Source organism: Protopterus annectens, chromosome 2.part1 (genome assembly GCF_019279795.1).
Source record: "Protopterus annectens isolate FY-2018-M chromosome 2.part1, PAN1.0, whole genome shotgun sequence".
Classification (NCBI taxonomy): Eukaryota; Metazoa; Chordata; order Ceratodontiformes; family Protopteridae; genus Protopterus; species Protopterus annectens.
Genome location: NC_056729.1, coordinates 855,694 through 872,500, shown reverse-complemented (window position 1 = coordinate 872,500; position 16,807 = coordinate 855,694).

Genomic DNA, 16,807 nt, shown 5'->3' with positions numbered 1-16,807 from the left:
TACAAACAGCCAGTAACACGCAGTAGTAATGCATGAAGGCATACACGACTGTGGGAATAGCACAGGACATATGGCATGTGCCAAGTGTTGATGCATGACACAAATGTCCAGGATGAGGCCCTCTGCAAAGAGGAACATGTGCCAACCCCACCTCCCACAGATGTACCTGCAGTGAAAACACATGCCAAACACACACCAACACTACCATCCATCCCACGACAGCAACGGAGGCTGGTCAAAGACCACCATGACGTGCGCACAAACAGGGACATGTGTAACCGTTGCCTTAACACCCCCCCTTAGGCCAAAGAATAATAGAATGGACATATGCATGTAATGCTGTGAAGGATTTGTGGTAGTCCTCAGTATCACAGAGGTAGGTACACAGATACACTGTAATCAACCGTGACGTATGTGCACTGTAGACAGCATACCTGCAGGTAATACATAGTTCAATCACGTGCCACAGAAATATACACATAAGAATGAGGATAGGGGATAGACAAGTGTGAATGGGACAAACTATGAACATAGGTTCATAGGTCCATAGGTACAGAGTAGGCTATCTACCCAAGGGCAGCCATAACCCTAGGCCATAGTTAGGTTTCCTTTGCCAACCCTCTGGTCTGGAGATAAAATGCCTATTATGTTGTTGTACCTCTGCCAAGCAGTGACAATGATGTAATCCCTGGGGTATATCTGCAATCCCCCATCCAACGGACAAGATCCCCCTCGAACAAGGATAACAAGGTTCTCTGCCTCACATGTACTGTGATGTAGTTCCACAGCATAGTGAGTGTCTGGGTGATGTATGTGTCACTCCAACACATTCTATTAATGACCGTGTCAAGGTTCACGTCACCTGCCCTTGTGGTTCTGAGGGATGTAGATCCAGTAGGTGAAGCATAGTCATCAAATATGGGTCGACATGGCCTCGTATGTCAGGCACAGGTCACCACTGAACAAGAGGTATGTGACTGAATGGAGCAGGAGTCCTTACAGTGGGGCAGCATAACACAAATCCCTGACACCCTGCATCTGTCTGACGATGAACCTATGGGGCCTTCCCAGCTGCTGTAGGTGTCGGGTCAGATACCTTCCGAATGGGGCAATGTACTCAATCATAGGTGTAACGAGTAATGAGTACAAGGAGACGATGACCTACCCTGATCTAGATGTGAATCCCTGCATGATCAGGTGGGCAATGTAGAAGTTCTACCGAACCACGATAGCAACGTGTGTGTCGAACGAATGGTGACTGACAACCTGGGTCCCCAGTTCCCTGGTAATTCCCCCCGTGCTCAGTGGACTGCCACCCATATGGCGGACAGGGGTGACCTCGTTCTTCCCGATGGGTATGATTATGCATTACCTGGCATTTAGCTGTAGGCCATGCCGCTGACAGCAGATATCCATATCTGGGAGGCCCCTTTGAAGGATATCTGTGTCAGATGTCCGTCCCACTATGGCACCCGGTTCGCATGTCATCTACAAACAATGTCAGCCATAACACCCCTGTGTGTGCTTGTACTGTGGAAATGTAGATGTAGAAAAAGAGTGGACCCAGGGCAGAGCCCCGTGGGACACCTCCTGTGACAGGCAGTAAGTCTGACATGCTGCCAGCAACTATGACCGCGTGGCTGTGTCATCTAGCCAGTTTGCAACCCATCCTGCGATGTACGTGTTCACATCCAAGCTGATGGGTTTATCAATGATACCCGAGGGGGGTATTGTGTTGAAGGCCTTTGCCAGGTTGAGGTAGGCTGTATGGACTGCATGACCCTCATCAATGGCCTCGGTGACTGTCCCTAAAACGTCAACCAGGATTTAAATGCATGAACCGCCCCTGACCAAGCCAAACTGGGTTGGATGCAAAGTATGCAGGTCCCCTATGTCATTATCAACGGGCCGCAGTATGATCCTTCCCCATGTCTTTGCAGATAAGTCTTCTCATGGTAATGGGATGGTAATAACCAGGGTCAGTGGAGGCACTGGCCCTGTGAAGTGGGACTACAGTCGCCGCCACAACTTGGGTACGTTACCCGAGGTGAGGCTAAGAATAAACAGCTGTCCTAACTGTGGGTCTAATTCCTCAATAAGATCGCGGAGTACACAGTCGGGACACCAGCTGGTCCCATGGATGCTGTGTTCACTACCTTGGAGAGAGCATGTCCCACCCGTGCGTTACAGAACATTCGGGGGCCACAATACACTGGTACAGACATCTCTCCATGTGGGGAGGTGGAGATGTCTTCACCGAACCTGTCAGCCAGTATGTTGGCAATGTGTGTATGTTCAGTAAACTCCACATCATTATGAACCCAGTCAGAGCATATCTGGGAGTTACCTCCCAGGTGTCCAGCATAGCAAATGAAGGCCGTATGATTGTCTGTCGAGTCCTTGGAGATATATTTGTGAACCTGCCCCGACTATGTCATGAGAGCCTGTAGCTCTTCACATATAATGAGCAAGGGTGTCATACCTCACAAGGTGTCTGCTCTGCCTTGTAGTAGCCACCTCCTCTCATTGTACAGCTTGTGTATGGCTGGGGTACACCACACTGGATGCTTGGCATTGGTACAATGACCCACAGTTGGGTAAGGGAATGCCTGATCCATGCAGTCCTGTAGGTGCCGGTAGAAGGCATATGTAAGTGATGCAGTGGCTTGAGTAATGTTGACCACTGGCTCAGGGTCCTTAAAGGAGACCACAGTAGTGTTTAGAATTGTGAATTCAGCCTTTGAGAAAGCCATGTGTATGGTAACCGGCACCACCCACAGCATCGTATGTCAATAGCAGAAGCCATTGTCCAAATAACATAGATTAACTTTAGTATTAAAATATGTATTATTATTCATTTAGTGATATGTGTCTGCTAATTACACTTGCAAATGGCCGGTAAGACCGGGCCAAAGTGCTCGTGATTTACCTGTTATGGTGGTGTCATTCTGACAATAAAGTGGCGATACTTCCCTACTGGGACCTCTGGGGATTATTTAAAGCAGTTGTTAACCTGCATCATTGGATGTACACCATTTGGTTCCGGTTTTGGAAAACCTGGTTTCCGTAGCACTACACACTATGGGTAGTCAAGCAGACATCCACGATTGGGGAACATACAGCAGCAGTCAAAACCACTGGCCACACGGACACAGTCCGACAAGCTCTACACTTTACATATGCACACTGGTGTCCATTGTAGGACCCAAAAATTGTCCCATACGGAATACCATCCAGCCTTCATCGTCCAACCAGGAGAAGCGACAGTCGTGACCACGGCACAGCTAGACATATGCACCAACAGCATGTTTAATGTTGATGACAAGTGTCCATGAAATGCAGGACATATGAACAGAAAACCCCAGACTGTCAAGTCCATAGAAGTTCATCCACATCCCAGTCCTGCACACATGAAGGATGTGTAATGGGTACTGGCGAGTGTTGCAGCCATGGGATCCTGGGTATGCAGAAATGGGGCTCGGTGTTGTTTGGCAGATAAGCCGTTGTCCTGCCCCGTGGGAGGGATGTGGGTATAGCACATGCCTTACCCCCCACTAATAATGCAAAACATCCACCGGAGAATGCTAAATGCAGCTGTGAAATGTGTACAGCCCTATACCAGTGTCCAGTAGGCATTTCCCATGGACGGACAAACGTACGGCCAAGATGGCACCCATAACTGCAAACCCGGTGGAATTACACAGCTGCAGGAATTACAGGAATTACACAGGAAATACAGGTGGGAACTACAGTGGACACTCCCCATACAAAGTCGGACCACCGTGCGAATACCGGCGTACGCAGCACTCAATCTGCCAGCACCAAAATGGGGATTACTCGCTGCCATGCTGCGGAACAAATGGGTGACCTGTGGAACACATACTAATGGCACACCAACAACATCAACTAGGAAGTTCAGTCAAAACCACCCGCCAGATGGACACAGTCGAACAAGTTCTACACTTTACATATGCACATTGGTGTCCATTGTAGGACCCAAAAATTGATACTTATGGAACATCATATAGCTGTTATCATTCAACCAGAAGAAGCGACAGCTGTGACTACGGCACAGCTAGACATATGCACCACCAGCGTTATTACGGTTGATGACAAGTGTCCATGAAATGCAGTACATATGCACAGAAATCACCAGAGTTCCGAGTCCATAGAAGTGCGTCCACATCCCAGTCCCGCACACATGAAGGATGTGTAATGGGTACCGTCGAGTATTGCAGCCATGGGATCCTGGGTATGCAGAAACGGGGCTCGGTGTTGTTTGGCAGATAAGCCGTTGTCCCGCCCCGTGGGAGGGTTGTGGGTATAGCACATGCCTTACCCCTCACTAATAATGCAAAACATCCACCGGAGAATGCTAAATGCAGCTGTGAAATGTGTACAGCCCTATACCAGTGTCCAGTAGGCATTTCCCATGGACAGACAAAGGTACGGCCAAGATGGCACCCATAACTGCAAACCCGGTGGAATTACACAGCTGCAGGAATGCATAACACAGGAAATACAGGTGGGAACTACAGTGGACACTCCCCATACAAAGTCGGACCGCCGTGTGAATACCGGCGTACGCAGCACTCAATCTGCCAGCACCAAAATGGTTATTACTCGCTGCCATGCTGCGGAACAAATGGGCGACCTGTGGAACACATACTAAGGGCACACCAACAACGTCAAGTAGGAAGTTCAGTCAAAACCACCCGCCAGATGGACACAGTCCAACAAGTTCTACACTTTACATATGCACATTGGTGTCCATTGTAGGACCCAAAAATTGATACCTATGGAACATCATTTAGCTGTTATCATTCAACCAGAAGAAGCGACAGCCGTGACTACGGCACAGCTAGACATATGCACCACCAGCGTTATTACGGTTGATGACAAGTGTCCATGAAATGCAGGACATATGCACAGAAATCCCCAGAGTTCCGAGTTCATAGAAGTGCGTCCACATCCCAGTCCCGCACACATGAAGGATGTGTAATGGGTACCGTTGAGTGTTGCAGCCATGGGATCCTGGGTATGTAGAAACAGGGCTCGGTGTTGTTTGGCAGATAATCCATCGTCCCGCCCCGTGGGAGGGATGTGGGTGTAGCACCTGCCTTACTCCCCACTAATAATGCAAAGCATCCACCGGAGAATGCTAAATGCAGGTGTGAAATGTATACAGCCCTATACCAGTGTCCAGTAGGCAATTCTCATGGATAGACAAGCGTACGACTAAGATGGCACCCATAACTGCAAACCCGGTGGAATTACACAGCCGCAGTAAGGCATAACACAGGGAATACAGATAGGGATTACAGTAGAAACTCCACATACAAAGTCAGACCGCCGTGCGAATACCGGCGTACACAGCACTCAATCTGCCAGCAAGAAAATGGGGATTACTCGCTACCATACTGCGGAACAAATGGGCGACCTGTGGAACACATACTAATGGCACACCAACAACGTCAGCTAGGAAAGTCATAGGATCCTTAAACTATGGTGTTCATGCTTATAAAGAACATCCTTCAATGAATTAATAGGATCTACATGTTTTGGTTGTGTCATTTTGACAATACAGTGGCGGAAATATCTCCTAATGGGACATCTGAGGATTAGTTAAAGCATTTCCTAGCCTGCATCATTGGATTTACACCATCTGGTTTCAGTTTAGAATAACCTGGTTAACGTAGCACTACATAATATGGGTAGCAAGCAGACATCCACGATTGGGGAACATACAGCAGCAGTCAAACCCACTGGCCAGATGGACACAGTACAACAAGGTCTACACTGTACATATGCACATTGGTCTTCATAGTAGGACCCCAAAGATTCATCCATACGCAATGTCAACCAGCTGCGATCGAGAGACCCAGAAGAACTGACAGCCGTGACTACGGTACAGCCAGACATATGCACCCCCAGCGTGTTCAAGGTTGATGACAACTGTCCACGGAATGCAGGACATATGAACAGAAATTCCCAGATTGTAGAGTCCATAGAGGTGTGTCCACATCCCTTTCCCACACACATGACAGATGTGTAATGGGTACCGTCGAGGGTTGCAGCCATGGGATCCTGGGTATGCAGAAATGGGGCTCGGTGTTGTTTGGCAGATACTACGTTGTCCCGCACCATGGGAGGGATGTGGGAGTAGCACGTGCCGTACTCCCCACTAATTGTGCAAAGCATCCACCGGCTAATGCTAAATGCAGGTGTGAAATGTGTACTGCTCTATACCAGTGTCCAGTAGGCAATCGCTAGGGATGGACAAGCGTAGGACCAAGATGGCACCCATAACTGCAAACCTGGTGGAAGCACACAGCTGCAGTGAGGCATAACACAGGAAATACAGATAGGGACTACAGTAGACACTCCCCATACAAAGCCAGACTGCTGTGCGAATACCGGTGTACACAGCACTCAATCTGCCAGCACCAAAATGGGGATCACTCGCTTCCATACCGCGGAACAAATGGGTGACCTGTGGAACACATACCAATGGCACAATAACAACGTCAGCTAGGAAAGTCATACGATGGTCAAACTATGGTGTTCCCACCTATGAAGAACATCCTTCAGTGAATTAATAGGATTAATGTCAATTGACCATGGAATACACCTAATCAACATCAAAGACCCGCTGGCACCTTATGGCACACAATCCAAATCACACATAGGTAGATGAAACAGTCAACGTAGACATTGTCCACGACAGGTCACAAATGGTATACAAAGGTTACTTCATAGACATGTAAGCGCTTTCACCCGTAGGCTCCGTGAGACTTACACATAACATAGAAGCATCCAGGCTTTAAATATCCCCTTACACTTTCATTTGTTACTTTCTCAGCAAACAATGAACATGTAACCACAGCATAGAAAGCACAGACGCAATGTTAACTACACACACATATATTAACATCTCAGAAAACATCCTATTAACACATGTATTATATGATATTGTACTATGCCTAATACTCATCAATCAAAGATCTAACAATATATATAGAAGATATGCATATCATATCACTGTAATACAGTGGTACAGAACTGAAAGAGTGGACAAATGTGTGTTAACTCTACATCTGTACCTAAACTACATTCCTGTTACGGGGGTTTAATCCACCTGCTTCTCAAAAGAGGCCTCATCAGTGTTCCATCGGTCAGCGCTGGTGTGTGGCCAACCCTCCACCTAATAATCCATCTAAATACGCATTCTATAGCATACCTGATGAGGTCCCCCCTCTGGTATTATAACCTAGCTGTCGTAAAACACCGAATGTAGACGTATGCCTTGTGATGTGCTCATAGCCGGCCATAGGCATACGCCAATCCTGCAGCTGCCCAGGGCGCCGCACTAGTAGGGCCACCTGTCTAGTAGGTGTGTCATGTAGGTATACCAAGATGGGTCACCATGTGTTGTGGTGGTGGGCGCCATGGAGCCCTACAGCCTAGGGCAGCAGTCGATCTAAGGCCGCTGCCGTAGGAGGGGTAGTACGGTCTGCAGGTATGTGCAGACGTGCACATGAAACAGCGGTCCACAAGGATTACCCATAGTGGCGACACCTGCACAGATGGCTATAGCGGGACACACACACGGCCATGCATACAGCACAGGTAGACATACACACACCATAAATAGGCAATTACACACAAGGTTAATGGCGTGTACGGGTACAGTTTCAGTACAGCAAGGATAGCTGTCTGCCACGATATCCAGCAGATGTCTTTAGGGTGTTCTGGAATACGGATGGTGCATGGACAATGAGTGGATATGCAACATACCACAGTTCTATGTGTCAGCCGTGCAAATATGCGATACATGGGAAAGACAGCTGTCCATGCAAGAGCAGCACTACGGGCACAACATAGGTACGTAGATATACAATGACAGAGATACAGACGGACACATGTGGCAAGCCCGTGAGTGTAACGTACACAGCATCACCCCACCACACCATAGCAGGGTGCACGTGGAGAACACGCTACGGAGGTCGCCAACCACAGCAGGCACACAAGCAGTACACGAGCTGCGTCTCACCATCCACAAACACAGGGATGGCGGCAGGATATGAATGTTCTGTGGAAACCTCAAAGCCATACCCTATGAACCCATGCAGCTGGGAGCATGGACACACACACACATGTGGCAGGCATGGTGATTGACCACACCCCACATACCCAACCGCACAAAAGTATGACACAGGTATGGAATGCGCTACGTGGACCACCGAACACACCACCGTCAGAGGCACATGTACAGGTGGGTGACAACATCCATAAAGGAATGGCCGCTGATAGCCAAGGTATGTGTTGCGAAGCGTCTAAAAGCATGTTCATCTGCAGAGGCAGTTGGAAACACACACACACACAGGGAAGGGCCGAGAGTCAAACCTACGCCTACCTACATGAACTCACTACAGCATGAAGCATTTACAGAACACGCTACCGAGATTACTGAGCACAGTGCTGTCAGAGGCATACTTCTAGGCGGGTGACATCACCCGTAAGGGAATAGCTGGCAATAGCCAAGGTATGTGTTGCGAAGCGTCTAAATGCATGTTCATCTGCAGAGGCAGCTGGAAACACACACACACACACACACACACACAGGGAAGGGCTGAGAGTCGAACCTATGCCTACCTACATGAACTCACTACAGCATGCAGCATTTACAGAACGCGCTACCGAGATTACTGAGCACAGTGCTGTCAGAGGCATACTTCTAGGCGGGTGACATCACCCGTAAGGGAATAGCTGGCAATAGCCAAAGTATGTGTTATGGCATCTAAAGCATGTTCATCTGCAGAGGCAGCTGGAAACACACACACACACACACACACACAGGGAAGGGCCGAGAGTCGAACCTACGCCTACCTACATGAACTCACTACAGCATGAAGCATTTACAGAACGTGCTACCGAGATTACTGAGCACAGTGCTGTCAGAGGCATACTTCTAGGCGGGTGACATCACCCGTAAGAGAATAGCTGGCAATAGCCAAGGTATGTGTTGCGAAGCATCTAAAAGCATGTTCATCTGCAGAGGCAGCTGGAAGCACACACACACACACACACACACACACACACACACACACAAGGGCTGAGAGTCGAACCTATGCCTACCTACATGAACTCACTACAGCATGCAGCATTTACAGAACGCGCTACTGGGATTACTGAGCACAGCACTGTCAGGAGGCATACCCCTAGGTGGGTGGTATCATCTGCAGAGGCAATGCGACCGATAGGGAATGAAGACAGAGTGCGCAGTCACACAGCCTGTTACCATCCCAAGGTGGCCGTACAGTAACATGGTAGTGCTGCAGTCGGGAATACCAACTAACTACGGAGCAGTACATCACAACTTGAATACGGGATGCACCACATGACAGTATACCCTATGAGAGGGCATCTGGCGTGCAGGATGTAGGCAGCCAATGTGGCATGACAGCCACATATGAGTCACCTGGATGGTCACCATGGCTATGCAGGATGTCATTGGCCATGGCTACACGCCTAGTAGCAGACATCGGTGCCGACTGTCGTGTGTACCCCCGACAGGTGTACTGGCCATGCCTCTCACACCTAGCGGTTGCGAAGGGGAGACAGACATGCTCACGGGTATCAACGAGTCGGCCGGTGTGCACTGTACTGTGTGTCCATCTACACAACTGCTTACTGGGCATGCTCAGACACTTAGAATCGGCACAATGCAGACATGCATACACATGGGGCGACGGCATGGGAGGCAGACTGTGGACCGCCGTGGTGTGTCCAGCCACACTACAGCAACCCGGCCATGCCACAGACGTGGCAGTTGCGAAGGGGAAACAGGCATGCACCCGGGGTATCAATGCAGATGGGCATGGTGTGCACTGTACTGTGTGTCCATCTACACAGCTGCTTACTGGGCATGCTCAGACACTTAGAATCGCACAGTGCAGACATGCATACACACGGGCGACGGCATGGGAGGCAGACTGTGGACCGTCCGTGGTGTGTCCAGCCACACAACAGCAACTCCGCCATGCCACAGACGTGGCAGTTGCGAAGGGGAAACAGGCATGCACCCGGGGTATCAATGCAGACGGGCGCGGTGTGCACTGTACTGTGTGTCCATCTACACAGCTGCTTACTGGGCATGCTCAGACACTTAGAATCGGCACAGTGCAGACATGCATACACATGGGGTGACGGCATGGGAGGCAAAATGTGGACCGTCGTGTGTGTCCACCCACACAACAGTGACCCGGCCATGCTCACACATGTAGTATGTGCTACGCGCCGTCCGGCATGCAGACGGAGTGCACACACCGCAAGTCATGGCCAGGTAAACCCGTAACACGCGCAGGGTGGACACACATGCAGTCACACGTACACACACAGATGACAGCACAGGTGCCATGGGTGCAGGATGAACATGTACACACCGAAGTAAACACTGTAGCTGCTATGCCAGCACCATGTCATCGGTGCAGCAGTATGCCTCACGGTCCAGAAACTGCATGTGACATATGTCCAGAAGACTATGTGGCGGTGTACATCCGTCGTGCAGAGTACACATGTACTATCAATGATCCCACAGGTGTGATGTAGTCCACCCGTACCGGTATACACGGACAGGCGTGCTCCACACATGCCATGGGCCTGACACAGGTATGACACATGACTGCAGCTGTACCACAGTGAAACAATGTCCGGATATGTCACATATGTGGTTTCCAGGCTGTGTGCATGGACTGCACGCAGGACACATACGAAGCCTGTGATGTACCACATGCATGACACAGGCGTACACGGTAATACACACACGAAGGGAAGGCGGACACATGTCTGTGGTATGCACCCCCTACAGGGTGTAGCGGTGTTCACAGGGACACATACCCTTGTACAGTTTGCCTGTGACAGCTGTGATACCAAACCACAGCCCATGTTCCATGCATGTTGACACACATGTCACAACGTAGCAATGCATACACACATGGCAACAGGGGATACATGTGACACGTGTACTGTGCACGGTGCAGCCGTGCAGGGGCAGTGTCTGGTGTCTGTAACACAGTTGCAACCCCCTCCCACATGCATACCCATCATGGGGGCCGTCATATGGTGGCATAGTAACAGCACGCATGGCAGTCTGTGTGTACACCATTTGTTTAAACACCTGTCCACATGCATGTGTGCAGGTGCTGGTCACAGGTGTGTCACACACCATCCTACCCTGCCATGTGCATACAGTCCGCTATGTCGCCTTTACATGACAGCACTGCCATGATGCATACCCATCGGCCATGCGGGATCGACCATATGTCACATTGCCACTGTAACCCCTACCACCACCCAAGTGCAGATATTGGCACAGCTGCCGGATACAGTGGTAGTACGCAGGATGCACCACATACCGCTGCACGCCTGCACAAATCCCATGTAGTGGGTGTGGCATTCCTAGCACCAACATGTGTGCAGGAATGTGTGCCCATGTATGCCACAGATCGGGGGAACTATGTGCCACGTGCCACACATCACTGTACACCATGGTAGAGCTCTGTACCTACCTCAGTGTGGGGTGCACCGATGTGGATGGTGTAGTACATGCAACACGTCATCCCTCCGTAGACATGTGTGGCCACCACCATGTCAGTGTGTCGACGTGTGTATGTCTGCTGCCTGTTGAGAGGGTGTATGCAGATATCGTGTTGTGACTGGACACTGACCACACAGGGTGACCATCCCATAGTGGTGCTGCATTGTACAGCCCTGTCATTTCAATACCTGTGAGCTTTACTGGCCACCTGTGCAAGACCACCCCCTGTGACATGGCGCGTCGGTGCATTGTCTTGTGAGGGTGCCGACCACACAGACAGGTGTCCCCATCTGCACACAATGGTGTGTGTGCCATAGAGGTGTACGCCCCGCGAATGCGGAAATATTCCTATATCAGTACAGCATCCGACTGTCGAACACTGTGCACCACAGCTGACAGGTGACACCTGCGGTCAGTAGCCAGCACACTGCGTACGACACCTGCAGAATGTCACCATACCTGTACTGTGTCATGCCATGTATGTGATGTCTCTGTCCACCGTAGCCTGTGGCACCGACCACAGGCGTCAGGTGCAGTATATGTGTGGACATGTGCGTCATGTACCGTGTAAGCAACGTTACACTGTATCCGCCCCAGTTCGCAGGTTTATGTGTATGACCTCTCTTCTTGCAATCCCTACTGTCTGTTCTCTACATCACAAAAGCTCTGCACCTGCTCCCATAGTATTCCTACATAGATAAAGTAGATATATACTAAATGGAGTACTACATTGTCCTAGAATCCCCTTGTGTGCCCACTTCCCTATAGGTGCCTTCTGACCCGGTTACACATCCTCTGGCATGTCGACGGGTCAATTGCTAGTGACCTCTCCTGTTCAGATGGTGAATCTGGGCATCCTGGCCACTGTTACAGGTGCCTCATGGACACGGACAAGCCGCACCTCCCCCAATGAACATAATACATGTGACAGATGCAACTATATAGACAGACAGGGGGCTGTGCTCTCTCAAACCATGACCAGCAAGACCACGCGGGAGGGGAAGGACACCATGCACAACACATACCCAGTGTCACATATGACTATCGCAAATGCTAATCAAACACATGAACACACTAAGACATACTTGGAGGCACTGTAGGGCATGTCACGAACCTAATGAGCCCTCTGAAGCAGACACACAAGCTACTGCCTCCACAAGACATAGGACATGCAACACATAGTTCTCAACGTCAGTGTGCTAAACTGGCAGAGCCCTAAAGGCGACACACACACTGCCAGACACACCTGTAATGGGTGACACCACTGCCAGACACACCGACGTCCCACCCACCATACTGAACAAAGGAATGATCACAGTAGGCTGCCTGCCGGGCGCTGGAATACGCCACATAACACACGCACTCAGGTCACTCCGCAGCATGTACAGGTATGACGCGGTCATTGCCCATGCTGGTGTCAACGACTGGTGGCATACCACCCTGGGATACATTACAGGAGACATAGAGGGCCACTCAGATTGTGTAGCCCAGGCCGGCATGTCCCTGACCCTGGGCATTATCCCACCCTCATCAAGTATGATGCCACTATACTGGCTCAATGTGGTCACCCTTGATAATGTGCCTGGTTACCGGTGTCAGTCTGAGGGTATCCGGATTCCTCATACCTGGGATGACATGCTTGGCACGCCACTTTCGCATGGTATGGCTGGCAGCTGTCGCCCGTCTTCAAGGGTTTGGCGAAGGCACCTGCCACCCCCACAGTGCTCACTGCAGGCACGGCTGGAATGATAAACCTACCACCCTACACTACAAGCCTGGAGAACACACAGGATAATACTGCTCACTGCCAGTGGTCTACGGCCAAGCTGCACACCCTCAAATGCCCTCCACAGTATGGAGGACATTGATGTCAGTGCTGTGACTGAAACATTGGTCAGGGCTGCTGAGAGCACCCCAGCACTATCGGGTCATACCCCATATCACGCGTTCAGGACCATAACCCGGACCTAACACAGAAGGAGGGTGAGTCTCCATTTCCATGATGGATACACACACCTCCATGTTGGCAGAGATGCACGTAGCAGCGGGGAATATCCAGGTGCAATTAACCATGGTTAGGACTGCCCTACAGTTTGTTGCATGCTACAGACCACCCTCCCAAACTCAGGATACCTGTACAGCCGTCCTGAAGACACTGGTGAGTGTGAATGCTCTCACAACACCGTCATATTGGGAGATGTCAACCACCCATACATAGACCGAGAACATTACCCAGGACACAACACCCTACGCCAAAGGTCCCAGGTGTTCATACACCTGACTGCTGTGGAACACCCATGCACCATACCCACAAGGGGGGGACGTATACCAGTTCTGATCATCACACATGGGGAGGATATGCTCCACACAGGATGTACATCCCTCAATGGTGATGTCAGACCGTATAGTGAATCCACTGGTGATCCGCATCCTGCACCCAACACCGGCATGGGAGACCAAAGTGACGACCTCTCCACAGCGAACCACACATGTCATATGACCGGTGTGGTACCCTACAAGGCCTCCATGCCAGTGGTAAACACAGGCCACACTGCTGAAACCCTTACAAATGCCTTCTATGAGCACCCCCAGGGATGTCTGCACCAAGCGATCATGATAACATCAGGACCTTGTCCACCGAAGGCAGGCACATGGTCTGGTGGACCCCAGCCATTGACAAATTGTACAACAACAGTTGGAGCTAATACATGACAGAGCAATATCAGTACCAGGGAAGGCATCACTGATTAATACCAGCGTTAACATACGATCACACATACAATCATCCAAGGCCACTTGTGGGAGTGGTACTGCAGAGGACACATAAGACAACCATAGGGCCTTCCTTAGCTGTGGTAGGGACATGGGTGGGAGCACACAGTCATGCCCGGAATTACTCCAGAATGGTACAATGATCACTGAACCCACAGACATTGTCAACAAACCAGCGGACATGTTCCATGCATACATCTACCCCCCAAGAGGGGACGTATCCATCCCACCAGAGTCTAGCCTCCCAAACATCTCGTATGCCCAGGAGAGATCTGATATCTGTTAAGCGGTGAACACAGCACCAATGGGACCAGATGGTGTCCCTGGCTGTGTGCTACACAACCTCATTGAGGCCCTCGCCCCACACATAAGGCCGCTGTGTCATCTTAGGCTTACTACGGGCTAGGTCCCCGCTGGATGGCATACGGCGGCAACTGTGGTCCCACTACACCAGGGTAGTGCTCTTATGGACTGTAGACATCCCTGCCCTATCAGCTTGACAAGCCTTGTCTGCAAAGCTGTGGGGAGGTCCATACTGGAGCCCATAAGTACAGACAGTGGTGTACAGCCAATACCGGAACATACCCACATCGACTTAGTCAAGGGCAGATCCTGCCTCCCAAACCTGCTCGACCTGTCTGGAGGGGTCACTAAGGCCATTGATGGGGGTACGACGGTTTGCACAGACTACCATGACCTGGCGGGAGCATTCAAACAACACTCCACATGGGCATCATGGAAAGGCTCACCAGCGTACATGTGGAGACATATGTCACACGATGGTTTTGCCAACTGGATGGAGGTCACACCACACAGGGTTTGTGTTCCTGGTGCCATGTCAGACTCCAAGCTGGTCTCAAGTGGAGGCCCACAGGGCTCAGTCCTGGGCCCCCTCCTGTTCGGCATTCAACCTTCCAATGTGCATGCAAACATAGGGGGATTGTGGCAGACAAGGTATGCAGATGACTGCACACCGGCCACCATACTCAACACCCCATCAGACACGGACATCCACCTGGGGCCTCATAGAAACGGATAACTGGTGCCAGAGCCATGGCCTGATGCTACATGCCAGGGAAGGTGCAGACCTACCCAGTGGGAAGGACATGTTCACCCCGACTTACCATGTAGGTGGTAATCCATTAAACATGGTGGACGTGTTCAGGGACATGGGTACCACACCTGTCGGTAACCTCTGTCGACACTCACATTGCCAATGTGGTTGGGAAGACATTCTACTGTGGCCACCTGGTCAGGAAGGAATCACATCCACATCAGGGGAGTTCATTGTACCCCTGTACTCTTCACACATCAGACCAATGATTGCGTACAACGCCACATCTGGGATGTACCTAACCTGACACCTGCAGCACTCGGAAGGACCACAAATGTTCCACAACACAGGGATAAAGGTGCTGAGACATGTGTCACATGCTGCCCGACCAAGAAGACTCCGGCTGTATACCTTCCCAGCACGTCTGCTCTGTGGTGATCTGTGCCTGACATACATGGCCATGTCCGACCTGGGTAACATGGACATGTTCCACCTCCTAGGCTCCAAGCAAACACGGGCACAGAAGCAACTGACAGAAACCTCAACACGGACATAAATAGGACGTGCTGGGGGGACAGGGTCAACACCCAGAGACCCCCTACAACATGGAAAGGATTCCCAGCCCATGTGAAGCAGAGCCCCTGACTGACTTTGTCCAAGAGTAATCCTGATATGTGGATGTGTGATCGTAGGTATGCGCCAGGCATCATCTCTGTGTCACTGCTGGACAGAGGGACAGCAGACCGATGGATGTGGTATCCTCATCCTAAGGGGTGGTGACAGCCACACACACTCTGGCTAGGCTTACACATGCCGTAGGGCACATAGCCTGGTATGTACCTATGCGCCTATGTACCTATGTAGGGGTTCATGCAGGTTGCGGGTACCTGTGGTATGCTGATATTGCCAGATGTGCCTGGGGGTACCCCACAGCTACACGTGAGGGACTGATAACAGTGCTCCCAGTAGGCAAATGCAAGTACACCATATTTGCCATACAGGTTAACTGAACCAACATGGTGCTACACATGTAACCGCCACGCATACAGTGTACACAGATCAATGTATGCTGCACCTGCACTACATGGTATGTCTGCTGCATGATGTCAGTACACGACCCACGTCACATACGCACCTGTCACCTGTCATACACAACCACTGCAACATACACATCACTTACTATGCGGACACAGGTATCACATACACCTCTCACTATCTTGTCCACCCTGTGCATCAGAATATGTTTGCATAACCGTGCACCGATGGTGCGGATCACGGGGCTGCGGCAGAGGCTTCATCATATGCACAGGGTGATATGTGTGCCAGGGGCATAGGCTGTACCAATGGATGACATCATGTGTGTGTGTAAGGGCCTGTGCATT